Below are 21,987 nucleotides of genomic sequence, written 5' to 3' on the forward strand. Positions count from 1 at the left end.
CACACTGGACTCCTGCCAGGGAGCTTTTCCAGGTTTCAGATTCCCATCATCTGCATCCTGAATCGGGGCCTCCAGAGACTCCTCATTGGTGGGAGGCTCCCAAGATGATCTGAGGATGGCCCTGGTCATTCCTGCCATCGCATACCAGAGCGAGCAGCAGAACCTCAGGCTTTGGAGAAATCCATCACAGGAAGATAGTGACCAAACTGGGCCAATGTCAAGAACCGGGAGAAAGAACAAGAAAATCTATTAACTGTGCTTTTGGGTGTAATTATTTCCTTGAGGGGAATTTCATGGTTATTTAATTAAAGTGTTCCACTTTGATCAAAAGTATTGCTTTGACTTCTCAAGAATGAAATGCAAGACTTGAGAGAGTCAAACAACCTGTTAAATGTAAATAATTTACCCAGGGCCCTAAGTAAGGCCAAATATAATAAATAATGAGCTTCAGAAATTAAGTGTAAATGTTTGTGGAGAGAGTAATTACCCCTCTTGTTATGAACATTAACCCCCATTTGGTGTTAAGCCTGTGCTATTCTCACGATGTCCCCATTAGCCATTTCTGACTACAATGAAGGGGATTGTGGGGACTCTGGGGGGCTCTGTTTATTAATGCCCTCTGGGATTTGCATCTACTGTCCTTATGGGGTTGGGGTTACAGAGGCCGCACGTCTTCACTCTGTGGGGAATGGAGAAGGCAGAGGACTGAGGGTGAAATGTTCTGCATTTGTGTGTGTGTGTGTGTGTGTGTGTGTGTGTGTGTGTGTGGTGCTGGGGATTGAACCCAGGGCCTTGTGCATGCGAGGCAAGCACTCTACCAACTGAGCTACACCCCCAGCCCAAATGTTCTGCACTTGTAATGGAACTGGGGGGCTCAGAGGCCTCACTGAGATACATGCTTCACCTGGTAGTTTCTGCCCAGAGAAAGGGATTTAAGGACAGAAACAGGCATTGAAGCTGTGTCAATATCCTGCCCTAGAAGTGGACACTGGGAGTGGAGGATCACAGCTGAGGTCAGATGCACCTGGGGAGAGAGGAGCGTGAAGACTTTGGGACCCTGCCATCTCTACATCCACCTGTTGGCTGTGCTTCTCACTAATCCAGCGCACACCGGCTGAAGGCCAAGCATTGTTCTGCACACTGGAGGTTGACCAGTAACCCAAACACAGATCCCGGCGCCTCAGGGAGCAGGAGGCGCGTGGGCAGACTCCAGGGAGGTCAGAGCTGCGTCTTGGGGGGAAGTGCTCGGGGCCCAGGCGGGAAGGAGAGAGGGCTGAGAAGCACCATGCAGGTCGCAGGCCATGTGGGTGCACCGGAGAGAGAACAGCAGGCGACAAGCAGCTGGACCACCTGAGGCCTGCAGGCTACCTCAGAGACTTTGCTTTGACTTTGAGAGAAGGGTGGAGGGCTGTGGTTTGCACATGTCCCCTGGAATTCACAAGGTACTGGAAAATTTGCCCCAGTGTGGCGGTGTTGGGGGCCAGGGGCTAGTGGAGGGTGTTGGCTCACGGAGGCTGCATCCTCATGAGTGGGTGCAGGCTTCCTGGCAGCCCCGGCTGAGCTCTTGTTGGAAGGAGTGCTACAAAGTGAAGCTGCCCCTGGTGTTTTGTCTCTTTTGTAGGCTCTGCTTTCCCTTCCACGTTCTGGTACAAGTTGAAATGGCACAAGGCCCTCACCAGCTGTGGCTGCCAGATCGTGAATTTTCCAGTCTCTGGGACAATAAACCAAAATAAACTTCTTTTCTTTTTTAAAGTACCCAGTCTCAGGTACTCTGTTATAACAACTGAAAACTAAGGCAGGGGGCCATGGCAGTGTTTGTAGCACAGAGTGGCATAGCTGATTTAGGTTTTAAATCCATCTGCTGCTGTTAGCGGGGCAAAGTCCTTTGGTAGAAATTCAAGAGTGACCTCAATGCGGCCAACCAACGTGTCTGAAGTGGAGTGAATTTCTAGATGAACTGTTGAATTAGGTGGTACGTAGGGTGAAAGAACAGAGCTGCATAATTGGAAGGTTGAAAAGGAAAACCTAAAATAAACCACGCACCCTTACCATCCCATCCTGCATTACGTGTGAGAACGCTAAGCGTTTTAGGGGACACAGTCTTGGGCCCAGCTGGGTGATTCCACGGTGCCATGGAAAGAGGTAGGGCTGTGTTGTCAGAAGTCTTGGGTTTCGAGTGTCCTCCCTTGCTCTGCAGTTCTGAAGAAGCGGCTTCATCTCAGCACCTCAGCTCCTTCACCTGCAGCGGGTGAGCAGAGGCGTAAAGCTTCTGTGAGGTTTGATGAAGATTAAAGAAGGTAAGGTGTGTGGCAGGCCAGCCCACCCTGGAACTGCAGGGTGGCCCGGTGTGCTCCTCCAGGGCTGGACCAATCCTCCTGGCCTGAAGAGAAGGCGGGGGAGCTGTTTCTGGTGCAGCCTTGGTCTCATAGGCCGGTGTCTCCTGGAGGTGAACCCAGAGACGGCGGTGCGAGGGGCAGAGGACCCTGGCTAGGGACATGCTTCTTCCTGGCTAGTAGACCATGATCAGAGAGGCCCAAGGGACAATTGAATAGTGCAGAGCGGAGGCGTGTAGGCAGGGCCCAGCTCGTGTCGTCGGGGTACCACAGGCCTCAAGGAGGGCCTGTGTCCAGTTGCTGGCCTCCAGGTTTAAAAGCAGGGAAGCCTCATCTTTAAAAAAAAAAATTGTTCGTTTTAGTTATACATGACAATAGAGTACATTTTGACATGTCACACACAGGGAACATAACTCCCATCCTGTGGTTGTACATGGTGTAGGTGTGGAGCTTCACTGGTCGTTTATTCATATATGAACGCAGGAAAGTTATGTCCGGTTCATTCCACTGTCTTTCCTGTTCCCTCCCTCTCCTTCTCTGCATTCCCCTTTGTCTAATCCAATGAGCTTCTATTATTTTCTCCCATCCCTCTTATTGTGTGTCAGCACCTGCATATCAGAAAGAACCTTCCTTCAGCCTTTAGTTTTTGGGGATTGGATTATTTCACTTAGCATGATAGTCTCCAGTTCCATTCATTTACCTGCAAGTGCCATCATTTCATTCTTCTTTATGACTGAGTAATATTCCATTGTGTATATATACCACATTTTCATTTTCCATTCATCTGTTGAGGGGCACTGAGGTTGGCTCCATAGAACTCAGAGTTCAGGCCTGTCACTTGTGTTCATGACTCTGGGACAGCCCTTGCACCTGGTGATGGCTGATCCACAACTGAAAAGGATCAAAGCAACTTTCAAGTCCCTGAGTTGTCATTCCCCTGGGTTTCAGACTGGTCCCAGTTCATTCCTTTGGTCCCTCGTTTCTGGTACCCTTCCCATGGCGCTCTCGTTCTTTTTCTTTTTCCCACGGCCTGGACCCTCGACTTCTGGAATGTTCCCTGTTCTGCCTCCTTCATCATTTACCTTCTTCTGTTTAATCCTGCCCTGGAGAAAAATGGATCATGAGAGGGACCCGTAGGAGCTGAAGAGGTATGTGGTCTGGAGATCCCGAGTGTGGTGTCTCCGCCCTTCCGAATGTCACGGTGTGTGGGAAGGAGCCTGCTCCCACGGGCCGAGGCGCCGGGCCACCCCCTGCAAAGAGACCTGTCCACCCTCTTTCCTCAGAAACCACAGCTTCCATTTCAACCGTTATCTGCCAATAACTCCCAACATGCAGAGGAAAGCTTTCACATGCTCCTTCGCGGCTTGCAGATGTACTGAGTGCTTCCACGTCTATTAACTACCGTGGCCGACCAATCGCAGGCTGAGTTCCAGAAGGCCACCGGGGTCGCCACCTGCACGTCTCAAAAGCATAAACCCTGATCAGATTCCAAACATCGTCCATGGTCCTAATGAAATGGGTATCAGCCGACCAAGCACTGACATTGATTTTCTTTTGAATGAGCACGGCTGACATGTTGGCTGGGTTCGTTCAGATCACAGTGGTGGGTTCGTCTTCAGTACTGAGAACTGACTGTAAGGATCCAAGAGAGAATGAGGAACACAGGCACTTCCAAAGGTCTCTAGGATGATTTGGAAAAGCCCCTGACTTAACTCAACGCACATTCTGGAACTTCCCTGCCCCACCTTTGTGACGGCTCAGTTACTCTGTCCCTGCTTTATAATTTCTGCAGCTCTGTAGAAAACCCATCCTACCACTGTGTATTCTGAGTCCAAAATTCCTGAGAAATGGGTTTGGCTTTATTGGGCAAAATTTTCACACCGGGCTCCTTCACAGACCACCAGCCAGCCGTCAGGGAGGGACCCGGCCCACCCGGTGTACCATAGTGGGACCACAGAATACTGTCAGGAGCAGGGGACTGTGCCCCAGAGGACTGTGGGTCAGGTGGTCTCCAGGAGTCCAGAAGGTCAAGGGCTCCAATCTGCTCTGGGCTTTTTTTGGGGAAATGCCTTAGTTTCTTCGTCTTCAAATAGAGGAGTGGATGGAAACGTCTTACCTTGCCTTCAGGAGCTATGGAATGATTAGGTCAGAAGACAGAAAAGCAGCAGGTGTTCCACAACTGCGGATCAGCCAGGGTGTCAGAAACCAGCCAAGGGACCTAATCAATTCACCAGAAGACACCTTAGCACTCAGTGACAAGCCCACCAGCGACAAAGCAAGCTGGGGATATTATGTGCTGGATCTGAGCCGCGGATGCTCTTCCTGCCGGTCGGAGCCTGGGCCCGTGTCTGGAGTTACCTTGTCGCGCCCCACTCTTTGGGGATGGGAGAGGAAACAGTTAGGGGCACTTTCTGCCGCAAATAACCGCAAGAGCCACCTTGAAAAGCGGGCAAAGTGGGAGCAGAGATACGGTGGTTGGGAATTGGCTCCGGTTGGTTCCAAAAAAATGAAGACAGGAGGAGCCGCCTTGGAGACTGGGAGGCTGAGAACCAAACACCTCTTCAGGAAGGGCTGTCCCCAGCAGGGCCACCCCAGGAGACCCAGAGGCCGGCAGGTGCAAGAGAGTGGGCTGCTCAGGGTCCTGCCTGCCAGGGCCAGAGGAAAGGGGTCTGATGTAGAAATGGACCCGGGGACACACTGCCAGCCTGGCCGCTGGACGTTGGTCAAAGGCAAGGGCTGCGATGCGCCCGATGGCTTCAAGGAGGCCGGAATCACGTTTTGGGGGGATCAAGGCAGAGTTCAGCCTGTAGGGGAGGAAGCTGACAAGCACCTGGAGGATACGGGGCCTTGGGCTGGGGAGATGCTCAGCTGGTAGAGTGCTTGCCTCACAAGCACAAGGCCCTGAGTTCGATCCCCAGCACCAAAAAAAAAAGAAGAATAAAGATACGGGGCCTTCGTGAGGCACTTGTAGACAAGGATGGAGAAGCCGGCGGCCTCCACAGGGGTCCATCCCAGGACTGGGGCATGTCACACGGGGCTCAGAGGGTCCAGGCCTGCACCAGGGGATCCGGCCGTGGCTGTGGTGTAGGCGCCTGGGCAGGGCAGGATCGCCAGTCCTTCTTAGTCCCTGGAACCTGGGTTGAGCGTGGACCCAAGACCAGGCCCCATTACATTTTGGTGACTTAAGAAATGGCCGTTTCAGCTGGGTGTGGTGGCACACACCTGTACTCCCAGCAGCTCTGGAGGCTGAGGCAGGAGGATGGCGAGTTGAAAGCCAGCCTCAGCAACAGTGAGACGCCTAGGATGTAAGACCTTGGGGTAGATGCTCAGCATTGCCAAAAACAAACAAACAAACAAATACTATGGAGATAAGTTAACCAGAAAAGCAGCAGCTAATATGTGCTACCTGTTGTGATTTTTAGATAAAAGGAGGGAAATTCACACTGGACGGTGACACTGAGCAGAGACCTGGGGGGATGCTACTTTGAGCAAGGGAGCAGCCAGTACAAAGGTCCTGGGGTAGCAGTATGCCCAGTGTGTGCAAGAGGCCAGTGGCTGGAACAGAGAAAAGGAGGGGGACTAAGTTAGGGAGGCGACTCAGAGTCCGTAGGGCAATGAAATGGGGAGCATCTTCACTCAGGCTACCGTGACAAAATATCACAGACTGGCTGAAACAACAGACATTTCTTTCTCACAGTTCTGGAGTTTGGAAGTTCAAGAGCAGGGTGCCGGCAGGGCTGGGATCTGGAGGGCTGTCTTCCTGGCAGGCAGACAGGACACCTGCTCCCTGTGTCCTCACGTGGCAGACAGGGGAAGGAAGCTCTGTGTCTTATGAGGGCACTAATCCATCACAGGGGCCCCACCCCATGACCTCCTTTAACCCCAGTCACCTGCAAAGACCCCGCCTCCTCACGCCATGGCGTCGGTTACGGCCTGAACATGAATTTGGAGGATGCAAACGCTCAGTCCACAGCTGGAAGCCACTGAAGGGCTTTAAACTCTGAGCAGATCAATTCCAAAGTCTTTTACCCTCCATTAAATGATCGCCTGCGTGGGTTTCCCCAGTTGCACCCTGGACGCTTCCTGCTAGAGCTTTTCAGGGAATCCTAATGAGTCTCACCGAAGGAAACTTGGGGCTCCTCCGGGCCCTCAGATTGGCAGTTCAGCCGGTCTTTGTTTTCTGCATTCAGCAGAGAGAGGTGATTTTCAGCTTATGAAGTTCAATGATGTCGGCTTTCAAGTTTTCCTTTGGTCCTGCTTAAGTGATTTCTAAGAAGCCACATGAAAGGCTGTTTGGTTACCCCGTGGACCACGGCTCAGACCAGGAGGGGCAGCTTCAGACACGGCGATCCCGACCGAGGCCTGGGCTGGCCCGGCTGCCTGGGTCACGGAGAAGCACGTTTTCCTCTCTGGCCTCGGCTGTGCGAAGCCCTGCAGGGAATTTTTCTAAAGTTTCAGGAAAAAAAAAACAAACAAAAAAACAAACAAAAACAACATTCCACACTGTAAACCACACGGAGTTGTTTCAGTCTTGTCTCTCTCTTTTTTTAATAGTTCAATAATGAAACGATCTTCAATGCCCAACCAATTCCTCTGATCGAGGACTGAATTACCCTCCCTCTTCAAAAGGCAGAGGAACCACTTGCTCCGGACGCACGCACTATGGTGACTGGGGACGTTGTGCGGTCAGAGCGCCACGGCACAGAGGTGGTGCTGGAGGAGGGGCCTGGCTTCCGCTCTAAACTGATCGTCTACACCGCACCCAGGATGCATGTTGACTGAATAATAATGAACACAACAGCAGGGACACAGCTGCAGGATCCCTGCAGGACTCTGGAACAGCCACCCGTGCACCTGCCCGAGTGGGACTCATCACACCTGAACTCACTCCAGTTGATCTACGTGGGACCAGGGTCCAGGTGCAAGCCCCGCTCCATTCGCAGAATGCGGCAAGGTCCTGAGCTGGCCCTTGCAAAGCGCTGTGTGGAGAGGACGGTTTATTGTCTACTCTCACTCTTCACTTTCTTCCTAAGAACTCCATTCAGCTGGCAGAATCAATACGTCTTGCTAAAAGGTACATTGCCTAACTGCAGCTCATCATTTAAATAAAATAAGTCTGGTTAATGAGTGAAGGCCTGCAGGGGATTTCTGGGAAGGTTTTGCTTTTCTGTTATAGGCGCTATTCTTTCCTCTGTTTGCTCTTTAACTTTTTCTTATTTCTTGTAACTTGGATGAAATAGCTGGAGCTCTAGCAGCTGTTTTGTGAGAATGAGGATGTGAGTCATCATACTCTAACTAGGGGTCTAGCCTGGGACTGATGTTTGAATGAATATTCAACCAATTTTTTTTTTCACCTTTGTGTAACATCATTGTTCTAGACACTGGGGTTAGAGCAGGTAATTAAACAAAGTTCCCTGCACGCTGGAACATATTCATTCTAGAAAGCTCACAGCCAATATACAAGTTGAGATCTTGGAGTCTCCAGGACTGCCATTGATCACAGAGGAGAGAAGGATGTCTCTCTGGACCTGCCTCCTCAGGGTTGAGCTTGACCCTGAGGTGCAATCTAACTCTGACTGTATTAAGCCAAGTGATGGGTCAGCCGGGCCTGGCCTGTGCCCAGTTCCTCATGTGGTCTCCGGATGACTTGCCTCTGTGAAGTCCTCTGGCCAGGAATGCTTGGTAGAATCAGTCCCTCCAGGTCATACCTGGGCTTTCTTCTTACAGGGATGTGAATGTCGCTCACTTGTGGATTTCAGGATAAAAGGACTCACACTGCTATGGCAGTGGAAGAACACAAGTCCCAGGCAGAGAAGAGTTGTGTCCCCGGAGGAAGGAAGCTGGGACAAGGTAGCAGCCGCCTGGGATGACGGGGGAGCTGGCAGACAGGCTCTGAGCGCCTCTCCTCTGCTTCCCAGGCGCCCCTCACACTTACCCAGACACCCGGGCGCCCTCTCAGTGCCCCCAAATCCCACGTGCATTAAACACAGTTCAGAATGCAAGAGAGGATAAAGCAGGCCTGTCACCTGCAGGATGGAGTCTCCTGTTTTCCTGGCTAATGACTCACCATCCCCAGAGCTTTTTAGAAAGACGGAAGCCACGAGGCTGGAAGCCCGACTGTTTGAAACCCGTTGACTGGACATGATTTCGGCCCGTGGCTCCTGCTGCTGGGAGGGAGCTCACGTGTGCATTTCTGTCTGGAGCCTCTGTGGCCATGAACACTTGCGAAGAGTCCCAGGGCTTGAATGTTGGCATGTGCGTGTCAGGACTGCGTCCTAGGGGCCGGGGGGAGGCAGCAGAGGAGTACTGAGAAAATGGACACCAAGCACAGCCGGCGCCATGGCAGCCACGGACACCGAGCATAACCCACATGGCTTTGGGGACAATGGGAGCCCATGGGGATTCCCGGGTTGCTCCAGAGTTTTACCTAATGGGAACAAAAGGCTCTGAAATGATACGAATCTAAGCTTAAGAAATTGCTGGGCACAGTGGCACACCTGTAATCCCGGTGGCTCAGGAGGCTGAGGCAGGAGGATCATGACTTCAAAGTCAGCCTCAGCAACTTAGTGAGGCCCTAAAAAACTTAGTGAGATCTGACTCAAAAGGGGGAGGGAGCTGGGGATGTGGCTCAGTGGTTAAGCACCCCTGGGTTCAATCCCTGGTGCCCCAAAAAGAAAAGAAAAAAATGACTAGCAAATGCGCCTGGTTCCAGTCACACTCCTCAGGTGATGTAGGGGCAGGACAGGGCCCACGGCAGCCTCCTCGGTGGTGTGGTTTTGTGAGAAGAGAGGGATTCCTTTATGGGTACCTCACAGTTTGGACCCGCCAAGCCGCCCGCCTTGTTTGTGAACTACTGAGCCTCCCAGAGGGCAGAGCCCCTGGCCCTGCGGGCATCAGAGGAAGAGGCAGGAGAGAACCGGCTGGGCTAGTGGACGACATTCTCCATGTCTTCTAGTCTTGGAGCAGCACCGAAGGTAGGTCCTCGCATCCCCATGGGTTCAGAACATGGGGCGCAGAGGGCAAGGAGCTTGTGGGTTGCAGATTTGCAAGAGGCACGGACAGCAGGTCATGATGCGGTGGTGCACTGGAAAATGTGACTGAACCTTGCTAGGAATTGTGTGAAGATGTTTTCTTGTCTACTTACGGCCTCTCGCCTTCTTGCTTACTAAGAGAACCCCACTTCAGCTGGAGGAAGCAATATGCCTGGCTAAAAACTACATTGCCCAGCTGTAGTTCAGGTGTTTAAAAAAAAAAAAAAAGGTCTGGTCACTGAGTGGTGGCCTGCAGGGAATTCTGGGAAAGGTTTCCTTTTTTCTCTTACAGAAAATATTCTTTCCTCCTTTTGCTCATTTACTCTTTCTTATTTCTTGCAACTTGGATGAAATAGCTGGAGCCCTAGCAGCTGTTTTTTGAGAATGAGGATGAGGCTCATCCTACCCTAGAGATGGCAGAGTAACAAGTTAGAAAGAGCTTAAACCACTGATGACAAGGTAGAACCACCGAAATAGCCTCAGACTTTTCATTACCTCATTCTTACCAAAGCCACTATTCTTTGGGTTTTATACTACTTTTGCAGCATTTTATTCCTACCACCGCTGTCCAAAAAAGTTGCCCCCACCTGTCTGCATAAAGCCCACTATCAATGAGCCAGATGAACAGTTAGTGACTGATCCCAGAGGAGGGCTGTGCTTCTCCCTGCCAGTGACACAAGGAGAAATTCCTGTCTTCCCCTTCCTTGTTCTTACCCCAGCCCCAAAGGGAAAAGGGACTAATGTGAGGAGAGACAGCCTGCCCCTCCCACCAGATGACTGCCCTGCCCCAAGCCTCCAGAGGCTCGCCTCCACCCTGGGAGACACTGTGGTTAAGGTCTGAAACCACCCGGAAAACCGGAAGTGCTGCTTTCTAATTGGAAGGAAGTGTCCAGGTTTGGAGTCCAGGTTTGGAGTCCAGTTCCCCACCGCAGTGAGGAAAGAGGCGGAGCTGGAGACAGTTTGCGGCCATCCGGATTCTGATCCAGATCCATTCAGTACTGTACCCCGAGTTAAAACATCCCAATGAACGGTGTGCTCGGTACATCTGCTCCATCTCAGGAGCTGGTAGGGGAATGTTCCAGCAGCGATTCTAAGTGCGAAACCAGAAGAATAAGGTCCACAACCGTGTGGATCACAGGTGCCTTTGGGAAAATAAAAATTAGACGAGCAAGAATTTCTACTTCTGGTTGACAAAGAGCAGCTGGAAGTCCACACAGGGTCATCTCCAGGGTGGAGAGGCGCAGTGGGAGCAGATCTGTCAGAATGTACTTCTTTATGTAGATTCGATTCTCCAACATGTGAATGTATTTACCTGTTAAAAATGTTAGATTCAAAATATTGATGTTACGGAGTATTCAACTTATAGAAAAGACATTTAGGTCAGCAGATGCATAAAACAGAAAGCGGCAGAACTCCCTTCGGTACTGTAACTGATGAAAGCCGAGGCGGGGCCTAGCTGAGTGGTCTGAGGGAGGTGGGGCGGGGCCTAGCTAGATGGTCAGATGGGGCAGGGCGGGGCCTAGCTGAGGGATCTGAGGGAGGAGGGGCGGGGCCTAGCTGAGTGGTCAGAAGGGGCAGGGCGGGGCCTAGCTGAGTGATTGGAGGGAGGAAGGGCGGGGCCTAGCTAGGTGGTCAGATGGGGCAGGGCGGGGCCTAGCTGAGGGATTTGAGGGAGGAGGGGCGGGGCCTAGCTGAGTGGTCAGATGGGGCAGGGCGGGGCCTAGCTGAGTGATCTGTTGGAGGCAGGGCGGGGCCTAGCTGAGTGATCTGAGGGAGGAAGGGCGGGGCCTAGCTGAGTGATGGAGCTTGCTCACAAACCACTAAGTAATAGAATCAAGCATTTTTTAAGACACATGCTCCTTACCCTAATCCAGCACCCTTGTTTTATAAAACTGGGAGATTTAGGTGAGTGTGAGTTAGCAGGTAACATCAAGAACCAAATAAGGGAGCTTTAGCTTTTGTTTTGGGGAAAAAATAACCAGTTTGTGATGTTATTTGGAAGAAACAATAATATATCATTACAGTTTATATTATCATATCATTATATTAACATATTAGTATGTTCATGGATGTAATACATTCTATTAATATGTTTACAACTCCGTGTGGTGGTGTACACCGTAATCCCAGCGGCCCTGGATGCTGAGGCTGGAGAATCGAGAGTGCAAAGTGAGTCAGCAACTTAGTGAGATCCTAAGAAACTCAGAGACCCTTTTTCTAAATAAAATATGAAAAGGGGAAGTGACTCTGAGGTGAAGCACCCCTGGGTTCCGTTCCAGGTTCAAAAGAAATTTACATTTATATTTATTTACATATTAAAATAATGTGTGTAGTATATTTTATTTATATATTTAATACCACTATAATAAGCACTATATCACATTAATTCATTAATGCAATGTTATCTATGTGAAATATTATTATATATATGCTTTTCTTGCAGAAATAAAATGCCAGTGAGACATTCGACCATTCTGTTTATTTAAGGCAAGTGTTATCAATCTGTGTCCTAATTTTTTATTTTTTACAGCCAGTGAACTAAGAATGGCTTTTACATTTTAAATGGTTATATAAATACCAGTATAGTATCATCGTTATTATCTCTTGGCCTCAAAGTCTAAAATATTTATTTGTTCTCTGTTGTTAAGAAAACTCTCGCCCACCAGATTTAAGACCTTCTGAGACTCAAATTCTGCTCAAAAGTATTGACCCAACATGGAGGTGACCTTTGGCCGTACATGTCACAAAAACAAAACAAAAACAAAACAAAACCCACCAGAAAAGCCATTGAGTGACAAGCAAGATTGGTCCTGACAAGCAGTTTTCACTTGGTGGCCCAGCATTAGGCAGCCCACCCCCACGTGTGTGCACACACATTCACACACGCTCACAAATGCACATGCATGTGCGCACGCGTCCCAGCTTGGAAAGGGAAGATGTTGCCCTGGTTGGATTTTTTTCGCTGTGCTAACTGCACATTTTGTCTCCAAGGCCTTGAAGCCCCGAGATCTGGCTGGGTCTGGTTCCAGCTGCCAGACCCAGAGCCCGCCTCACTTACACAGCTCAGTATGTCACCAGCCCGTGAATGTGGCTCTTAAATACAGAAAAGGTGACAGCTGTCAGCCCGTTGCAATGGGGTTCTGTGGCTTGAAAGAGACCTCTACATTGTATGTTGATCTAAGTAATTGGAACTTGGACTCGTCACATCTCTTTTAGCAATGACACTGTAACAGCGTGGACCCATCCATCATCATGTCATCCCTATGAAAATGGTTTCCAGTGGTCAGCTTGTCATAGTTAATTAGTCTTCTGATGTATGAATAGTCAGAAGCAAAGCAACTTTGAGGTTTTTCGACACCTTTAGCAGTGAACTCCAGAGGTATCTGATCTTTCCTGCCTTTTAATTAGAGTCCTTTCATCTGAGAGGGAAGTTGGAGGTAGAGAGAGGCCGGTCTGCCTTCGTCTCTCAGTACTGGAGACGACTCCTAGCTGTAGGCAAGTGGGTGAATCTCCGAGGTCTCAAATATGGGAAACCAGCAAGTTCCAGAACAGAATGTGGTGAGCTGAGGGCTTTTCAAAAGCAGATAGATTTGAAGCCTTAGTGGAGCAAAGGATTGCCTTGATTAGATACTGCAATGAAATCTCCAAACTTAGTGGTTTAAGAAAGAAAAGCAAACACCGAGTTCGAGATTCTGCCAGTCACGGGTCAGTGTGGGCTCAGCTGGCTTCCTCAGGCGCCCTGTCAGTGAGTGTTGGGATGTGGTTGTGTCAATTTGGGATTGGTTCCCTCACGTCTGAGGACTCAGCGGGGACAGTGGACGGCACATCGCGTCCCCGTGGTTTCTTATTCTGCAGAGGGCTAGCTCAGGCTCTGCAAGTGACAGAGATGGGTGTCTTAGAGAATGAGTGTGTGCAAGGACCCTGGAGGCCTAGGCTTAGACCTGGCAAAATATGACCTGGGCCATAGTCCAGTGGCCAGAGCAGGTCACCAGGTCAGCCCAGATCTGGAGGGTCAGAGACACATGGCAGGGCGTGGATGCAGGAAGGGAAGAACAGTGGCCATGTTCTGCAATCTACCAATGGGAGCTGGCCTTGAGGAATACATGTGAGGTGCTAAGACCTCGGCTGCCAGCTCCGGTGAGGTGGCCGACTCTTCATGACTGACCATGAATCCTGGATGCTCAGCCTGCAGGTGAGGGACTGACTGGAGGAATCCAGTGACCTCAGCTGGAGCAAGCATGTAGATTATGCCATACGGTCCCTGGGTCTCTTTTGAGACCATGAAGAAGGAGCCTCCAAGAGAGAGGCCTGGCCTTGAGTGAGTATTCATTAAGTGTGAGCCGTGCTCATGTGGGTTTCTGGTTAATTTAGAAAAGAAAGGGGGTATTTTTCCACAAGAGTGAACATGGGCTCTATTTTTGACAGCCTCATGTTCTAGTGAAAGCTTCTGCACTCAGGGAGAATTCCACTTAGCCGAAGGCCAGAACACTCTTGTGCTGTGAGCCCAGCCTCATGAGGCAGGCAAACATGGCTTCTGATGGTGCAGTAACACCTCACAGACTGTGTGACTTTGGAAAAATCACTTAACCTCTCTGAGACTCAGTTTCCAAATCCATAAAATGAGAACAACAACGTATACCTCAGAGGGCTGTAGGGGTGACTAAAGGAGACAAAACCTGTAAAATCTCCAAAGCAATACCTGGCCTAACAAAGGCTCCCCATGAGCCATTGCTGCTCTCTTCCTAACCTTTATCACCACTGATTCCTCATGAACCACTGGCAATTCTATGTTCACACTCCTGGCCACAGCGATGAGCCCTCCTCCAGGTATTTACTCCAGCACTTTCATGTGGATGGAACATTCTTTATTCAAGCTTAGCATGCATTATGCTAACTAAGTCTGTCTCTTCAAACGCTCTCCTTTCCCAGCGTTTCCCATCTGTTCATCCAGGGCCACCATTTTGTCACTGTGGAATTATCTTTGATTTCTTTCTTTCCTTCAAACCTCATATCCAGTCATCAAACTGTGTGAAACGTCCCTCACGTTTTTTAGTCAACTTTTGCATCACTGTGACCAAAACATCTGACAAGAACAACTTAGAGAAGGAAAAGTGTGTTTGGGGCTCACTGCTTCAGAGGTCTCAGTTCACAGATGGCGGACTCCATTGCTCTGGGCCTGAGGTGAGGCAGGGCATCATGGTGGAGAGAGCATCATGGCCCAGTGGAGGGAAGCTTTTCGGCTCGTGGCAGACCCAGGAAGCAGAGAGAGAGGCAGGGAGAAGGGGCCACGGGAAGATGCACCCCTAGGGCCCACTCCAGTGGCCCACCTCCCCCGGCCACGCCCCACCTGCTACAGTCACCGTGCAGTCAGTCCATTCCAACCGGGATGGACCGATTGGGTCACAGCTCTCATAGCCCAGTCACTTGACCTCTGGACATTCCTGCGTGAACACAGGAGCTTTTCTGGAGATGCCTCACATCCAAACCAGGGCACTCACCCATTCCTTGCCCACCCCATGTCCCTGACTCACCACACAACCTGAATTCCCACTTGGGGCTTCGAGTGGCGCTCAGAGATCTCACCAGTGTCCCCACCCATGGACTCTGGACGCTGTAAGCACAAAAGGACAGGAAGCAGACCTCAACGGATTCAGAGAAGCCTTTATTCCTTTGTGGAGTCGACCGCCCCTGGGACCCATTTTCTGGATGGGGAAAATGGCCGCCAGTTGCAGAGAGGAATTTAGTTTTATAGGGCACAATGATGTGATCATTGATAGCTGCGTACGTGCAGTTTTGACCGTCAGGGGCGAGTTGTACAGGTTAAAACTTTAACTTAGGAGGGTGGTTGTAAGAAGGTTGAAACTCATTGTTCTTATTCTGGGATCCACTGTTTCCCAGAGTTTCAGTATTTGCTGTGACTCCATTTAGGGCAAATTTGTAATAGGGAAAGGTCTAAGTTTAGGGCCCATTGTTACTAGGAAAGGGTGCACTGGGAGAGGTTTAATGTTTGGCCAATTTCCCCTCCCTCCTCCCGAATCACTCTGTCCCTCGGTATCTCTTGGGGAGCTGTCTCTTAGGAATACTATTTTCCATAACCCTTCAGACACCTTCATCCATTCTGCTCTTATTTTGTGAAATTAATCTTGCAAAAAGCAGTCCTTTGGTCAAAACCATCACTGGTGCCTCGCTGCTTACCAGATGACAGTCCAACACTGGGCTTAGCATCCAAGGCCCTCTCCCACCTCAGCCAGGGCCTATTGTTTGACTTACCTTTGAAAACTTCAGGCAGAGTAATTTTGTTTTACAACTTTTTGTATATCTATTTTGTGTTCTAAGAAATAATGCAAGTCTTTAGAGCAGAGATGGCCAAACCATGGCCTACAGTCAATTCTGGATGACCCACAAAAGCCTAAAATATTTACCATCTGACCTGTTACAGAGAAGTTTGCTGATCCCTGCTCCTGAAGGTAGAAAGGTCAAAGACTATTTCGTTTTTCCTACATAACCGTGTATGCACTGATAAATGCTTACTGAATGGACATTCTGCTTGTCGACCTTGAAGCATCCCAGTCCTCTCTTGTTCCTATAAATCATTTTTTTCTGCATAGAGGGTCTTCCCCTCCGTGGTCCACCTAGGCAAACCTTTCCAATGTGCCAAGACCCACATCAAATCCTCCAGAACACCTTTCTGATGACAGCTTGCTGGCTTCTGAATCCCAATGGCACTAAACTACTTGCTCTGTGCTCATCTTCTGTTTACAGGGAGTTCTCTCCATCAGAGTGGGTCGTGTACCCAACTGACACCTGTCCTCAGCTGTCGACTGGCTACTGGTCAACCTCAGTACTCAGTAGATATTTTTGGCCTAGAAAGTTTTCTCTGTCTCTGCCCTTCCTCTCCAACCCAACGAACCAGGGGACCCTCCTAGGCACTCCCCCACCTCCCTGAACTCTCCCACCGGGCACTTATCTTTGTGTGCTGTGACCACTGGTTTATTTCTAGGATGCTCCAACCTGACCTTCATGAGGTCCTATTCATTGATGCATTCCCAGCATCTGGCCTGGTGTTGGAGACTTTTGAAAAAATGATTATCAATGCAATCAAGAATTTTGAGTAGTTGCCTGATTGAAATAGTGGTACTATTCCTAATGGCACCTTATTTACATACTTTGGTTTTCTATTCCATCAAGTAGAGTTGTTTTTCTTAGTTACACATCCATGGCTAGTTTGTACCCCTAGTTGTCAGTAAATACTCATCAAATGTTATATGACCGAGGTTATCAGCCCCAATTGGGATCACCTGGGAGAGAACAAGCTGGGAGAGCCCCGGGTCTTTGGCAAGTGTGACTTGTGCTTTTTCTTCCTCTGCTGTCTCTCCCTTGGACTGTGGGCTACTCAAACAAACAGCAGTTCTTCCTTTTTATGAATTAAGGAATTCAAAGACAGCCTGAATGCTGAAGCATTAGATCCAGTACCAAATTGCAGCCCGTCCACGGCCAGTTTTTATGAATCCATCTGGAGCCTGCCATTACATATTCACCTGACTTCAAATAATACTGAACATTTGGACTTGGAGGTCCTTTGTCCAGTGCTGGGATAATATAACAAAGCACAATTATTATCAGAACTGGCAAATGGCATTCTGGAAACTATCTAACTCACGGCAATGGGAAACAGGAGCCTCGCTGGGCAAATGACATCTTCCCACTCTTGCTTCTACCCCTTACATCCTCTCATTCTTCCTCAGAGCAGATCACATTGCAAGTACATTTCACTTAGCTGTCGATGATCAGCTTCTTAAGTGCAGATAAACTTGGGACAGGTCACAAATTGGCCCAGATCCCTGAGTAAATGAACTATAACCAAGTTTTCTATCCTCTCTCTGTACAGGTGGCTTCCACTGGAACCCTCTTCCATGGAGTTAAATAAAGTGGAAATGAAGTGCAGAAGCTCACCAATCAGACAGCGAACAGACATTTGGCATTTTAAAAATGCCTTTTAAATGTCTAGATAGATGGTATATTACCCTGTAGCCTTTTCAAAATCCATGAGACATGTCATGAATGCTGTTGCCTAAAAATTACTGGCCCTGAAAAACTCTTGGATGTGCCCAGGTAAGAAAGGCAGCCACCCCATCACCTCAGCAAGGAAAATGTTTCCCCTTGCTTTGGGAAATACCTGTTTTTACAAGATTGCAGGACAAGGAAGAACTGGTAGCATGCTTTGCTCATAATTTTCATCTGATCAATCATGTGTGACACATTGTAATCTGGCCACTAACAAATATACAAGGTGGGACCATTCCTGTTTTGAAGGCAGACAGAAAAGGACAAAGTGTCTTTAGAACAGCATCAAAGTCACTCACTGCCTGGAGTGAGTGATTGGGTTTGCAAATTTAGTCAAAATAGACATTATTTCATAGAACACAGTGGTCTGAAGACAGCACCAGAGTTCAGACTCACCCGCCAAACACCTAAGGTATCTCTGAGTGTATTAGTCTGTCTTTTGTTGCCATAACGAAATAGCTGAAACAGGCTAAGTTTATACAGAAAAGAGGTTTATTTAGCTCATATCCAAATGACAAGGCGCAGGCTCTTGTGGGCCTCCTCCCAATTGACCTAGAACCTCCCACTGGTCCTCACCTTTTAAAAGTTCCATCTCCTCCCAATACCATCACCTTAGGGACCAACACCCAATATATGGAATTTTGGGGAGACAAACACCTCCACACCACAGCTCTGAGGGACCAAGCAAAGCAAGAGAGTAGTCTGGAATTGGTTGAACTTCAGTCCCCAACTCCAGAGGAGAATCATCATGAGAAATTGTTGGTGGTTGGGCCAACAGTGTGCTAAAAGGTTCACTTTTGCGTTTCTTTTCCTTAGTTCCTACCCAAGTTGTACTTGCAACCTCTCTTTTGTGCAAATGGTCAATCCAGAATAAGCCATTGGCAAGAGTCAGGAGAAAAAGAGAACACGTGCCAGCGATTGGAGTGAAGATGTTCTCTCTGGTGGCCTCAAGGCTAAAGACTCCTGAGCCTTCCCTCCAGCAGCCTCCGGTCTGCATCGCCCCACCAACTGGAGAAAGCAAGAAATCTAGGACAGGACAGATGGCAAGGCCTTCTCAGCGTCCTTGATCTTTGGCAGAGGGTAGAATGCAGACATGGGTCTCGTCTGCATTCGGGTGGAGAGGTGCTTTGTTCTGCTGAGTAGAATGAAGCAAAGCCAACAAACAAGAGGGGAGGAGACGGAGAAGCGTGGCTTCCTGAGGAGTCCTTGCAGGTCAAGGGGCTGCTCTGGCCTGAGAAAGTATATGGTGAAGCTCTGGGGTCTCAGTGCCAAGAGGGCGAGGAGCCCTGTGGGACCGTCTGAAGGATGCCATGAGTCCAGGGAACCGATTCTGCTCGTTACCTCTTGGGCCATTACCTTTACTAATGTCCTCTTGGGTCATTGCCATCTCACCCTTAGAGTCAAGAGGGCCTCTGGCCTTAAAAATGGGGATGAGTCTGGATCACTAAGATTGAAGACGACAGGAAGTGGCACTGTGGAGAAACACGAGGGGAAAGAGCGCACTGAGAGGCCTTCCTCCCTCAGCTTCTGTCTCCTTGTCAGTCACGCTGGGAAATGTTCCACTGCTTCACCATCTGGCTTCGAGCGCTCCTCGTCCTGCTTTCTTGGGGAAAGTTCTAGGCTTCCTCCTGTCTCTTTCCTTCTTTCCTCCCCAGGTCTCCCCTCATTTCCCAGTTTTCCCATCCCTCCAGGCTTCTTCAAAAATGGTTCCCCAGCTCCAGGATGCCCCGGGGATCCAGACCTGGAGCTTCCTGATCTCGCAGAGACGACTCATCACTTCAACTCGTTGTTCTGCAAGAAGAGGAGAACGGACCTGCTTCTGCTGCCATCAGCGGCCAGTCACGAGCACTTCGATCGGCACAGCTGTTCTCAGGGTTGGTTCTGCAGCCAAGCCAGGCTGGTCCCCGGGGAGAACTGCAGACGCTGAGGAGGAAGCCAAGTGCATCCTTCCTTCCTTTACTCTCTTCAGCTCCTCAGAGGCTTTGAGGAAGGAGCCCGCCCTGCTTCTTTTCTCAGATAAGTCAGTCCTTATTCATAGATGGCCACCTTAAAATGGAAAAAGACGGTTCTAGACATTTATGGAGTGTTTTACAGTTTTAAGAACACTTTTTGTCTACTGAACTGGATCACCTTAGGCCCAAGACAGAAATAAGGCAGGAGGAATCACCAAACCTGGTTACTCCAATCACAAATTTCAAGGTAGGATTTCTGTCTTGCCATGGTCCAAGCTAATGTTGATCTCTCTGGTACCATATCATGGATCTGATTCTAGGGAAACTTTTGCTCATGCCGCTGAATTCCTTCTGTGCTGTTCAGTTCAAGTCTGATGTAATCATCCACTTCTCCCCCATACCTACCCTACCCCTGGCCATACTACTGCCACATTGTTTGGGCTTGATTCTGCGTCCAAAGGTGATTTGCTCTTCCACTTCTCTCCTTTTTCCCTGGTTCCCCAATTACTTCATTCCCTTCCTTTCCGCTCTCCTTTTCTGACTCTGCAGGATATTGTTTCTTGTCAATCAATGCTCATTCCCAGCTGTATCTCTACTCTCCCTGTAGCTCAGGGGCTAGAAGCCGGAAACTATATTGCTCAGACTCCTTTGCTTCCAAACAGATGTTCTCTATGGAGATTCGGAAAGCAGAAAAGGGGCTCTTCTTCCTCTGAGAGGTTTAGCAGATATTAGGGACTGCAGAAGATGTGGATTTTTATAGCAGATTCCATATTCTACTCTCAATCACAAGTCAAGAGGCGGCTGTGAAGTCTGCAGAAGTTTCTGGACCCCAGGATATTGGTAGCAACTTTGTGATCCTGATTGCAGTGTAACCTGCAAGCCAGGGGTGGCCCGCCTAAGTTAGGTTCTTTTGGCAGAGACTGCAGTTTTGTTGCACTTAATTCAGCTCTTCAGTCTTTCTGTCTGAGATGCCTAGAGCAGTGCTTCTTCAGGAGTGGGCCTGGGTGGGCAGCATCAGCATCACCTGATAATCTGTTAGAAATGCCATCTCGTAGGCCCCACCCCAGACCTAGTGATGCAAAAAGAAGCCCTCCAGGTGATTTGGACAGACACTAAAGGTTGAGAGTCGCTGATCTAACGAGAGGCTATCTTCCTACCATGACCGATACATATACTCATTTTCAAAGTACTGCTGCTTTTTTTTAGTAATAGAATTCTGTGGTTAGTGTAGAAAATTTAGAAAGATGCAAAATGCATGAACAAGATAAACACAACCCCACAAGATCCCACTACTGAGAGTTAACTATCATTGACCCTTTGATTTATTTCCTTCTAGTCATTTCTCTATGCCTTACAATTATGCATGGCATTACATAACCATTCTATCATTTTGGATCTGCTTTTTTTTATATGTCATTATAATAGGAGTCTTTCTTTCTGCTGTTCAGTGTGCTTATTGAAAGCCTGCTTAGTGTTCCATGTTATGGTAGTACCATAATGAAGTAGCCATTTTCCTATTGAGGAAGGTTTATGTTGTTGCTAGATTTTACTATTATAGATAAATGTTGCACCGCAATCCTTATGTGAAATCTTGCTCCATTCCTGATTGTTCCATTGGAATAGAGATAAGTAAGAATAGGGATGAGAAAAGGGATTTAGACAGGGAAGTGCTGGGTCCCTCCAAGGGCAATGGCCCCTCACTTGTGGGGTAATACAGATTCCTCATGGAACTTACCATCTACATAGCAAGTCAAGGTGGGAGAGAACAAGGGAACTTCAGAAATTTGCTTTCTATTGCTGAGCTTGCACAATGGCTGTGAAAACAGAGGCATTTCAGAAGGAAATAGAAGCAAAATGAAGTAAAGTGGATATTCTTTTGGTATCCTGGGAATCTACCCCCAAAGACAGTGTGGTTTGAGGCCAATTCTTGATTGCTTTTTAAGAAGGCACCAGTGGTGTCCTTCAACAGATGAATGGATAAAGAAAATGTGGTATATATACACAACGGAATAGTACTCAGTCATAAAGAAGAATGAAATTATGGCATTTGTTGGTAAATGGATGTAACTGGAGGCTGTCATGCTAAGTGAAATAAGCTAATTCCAAAAAAGCAAAGGCTAACTGTTCTCTCTATACGTGGATGCTAACCCAGAAAAAGGGAGGGTGAGGAGGGAAAGAATAGAAGTCTATTGGATTAGACAAAGGGAATGAAGGCAAGGGAGGCAGGGAATAGGAAGGACAGTGGAATTAATCAGACATAACTTCCCTAGCCTTGTATTTGAATACACCACAGGGTAACTCTGCATCATGTACAACCACAAGAATAGGATCCTAGTTAGAATAAATTATACTCCATGTATGTATAATATGCCAAAATGCATTCTATTGTCATGTATAACTAAAAAGAACAAATAAAAATGTAAAGAGAGAGAGAGAGAGAGAGAGAGAAAAGAAGAAGACAAAAGTAATTAGCAAGTCTCCTCACTCCCTCTGACCCCAGACATCATCCTGGGGAGACGGGTCCAGTTTTATACAGCTGTGGACACTTACATCTATGCTGAGTGGGCTGAAGTCTTCCTTAGAAGTCCAGTCTGATGTCTCAGAACC

At 48.7% G+C, this 21,987-nt stretch overlaps 1 non-coding gene across 1 annotated transcript; it reads right to left on the reverse strand.

The window, feature by feature from the left end:
- Positions 1-762: 762 nt before the first annotated feature.
- Trnaa-cgc (transfer RNA alanine (anticodon CGC)) lies at positions 763-836 on the reverse strand. The gene has a single exon. It is a non-coding gene; the product is annotated as a tRNA-Ala (tRNA).
- Positions 837-21,987: the final 21,151 nt, after the last annotated feature.

The sequence above is a fragment of the Sciurus carolinensis genome, chromosome 10 (assembly GCF_902686445.1).
Source record: "Sciurus carolinensis chromosome 10, mSciCar1.2, whole genome shotgun sequence".
Classification (NCBI taxonomy): Eukaryota; Metazoa; Chordata; class Mammalia; order Rodentia; family Sciuridae; genus Sciurus; species Sciurus carolinensis.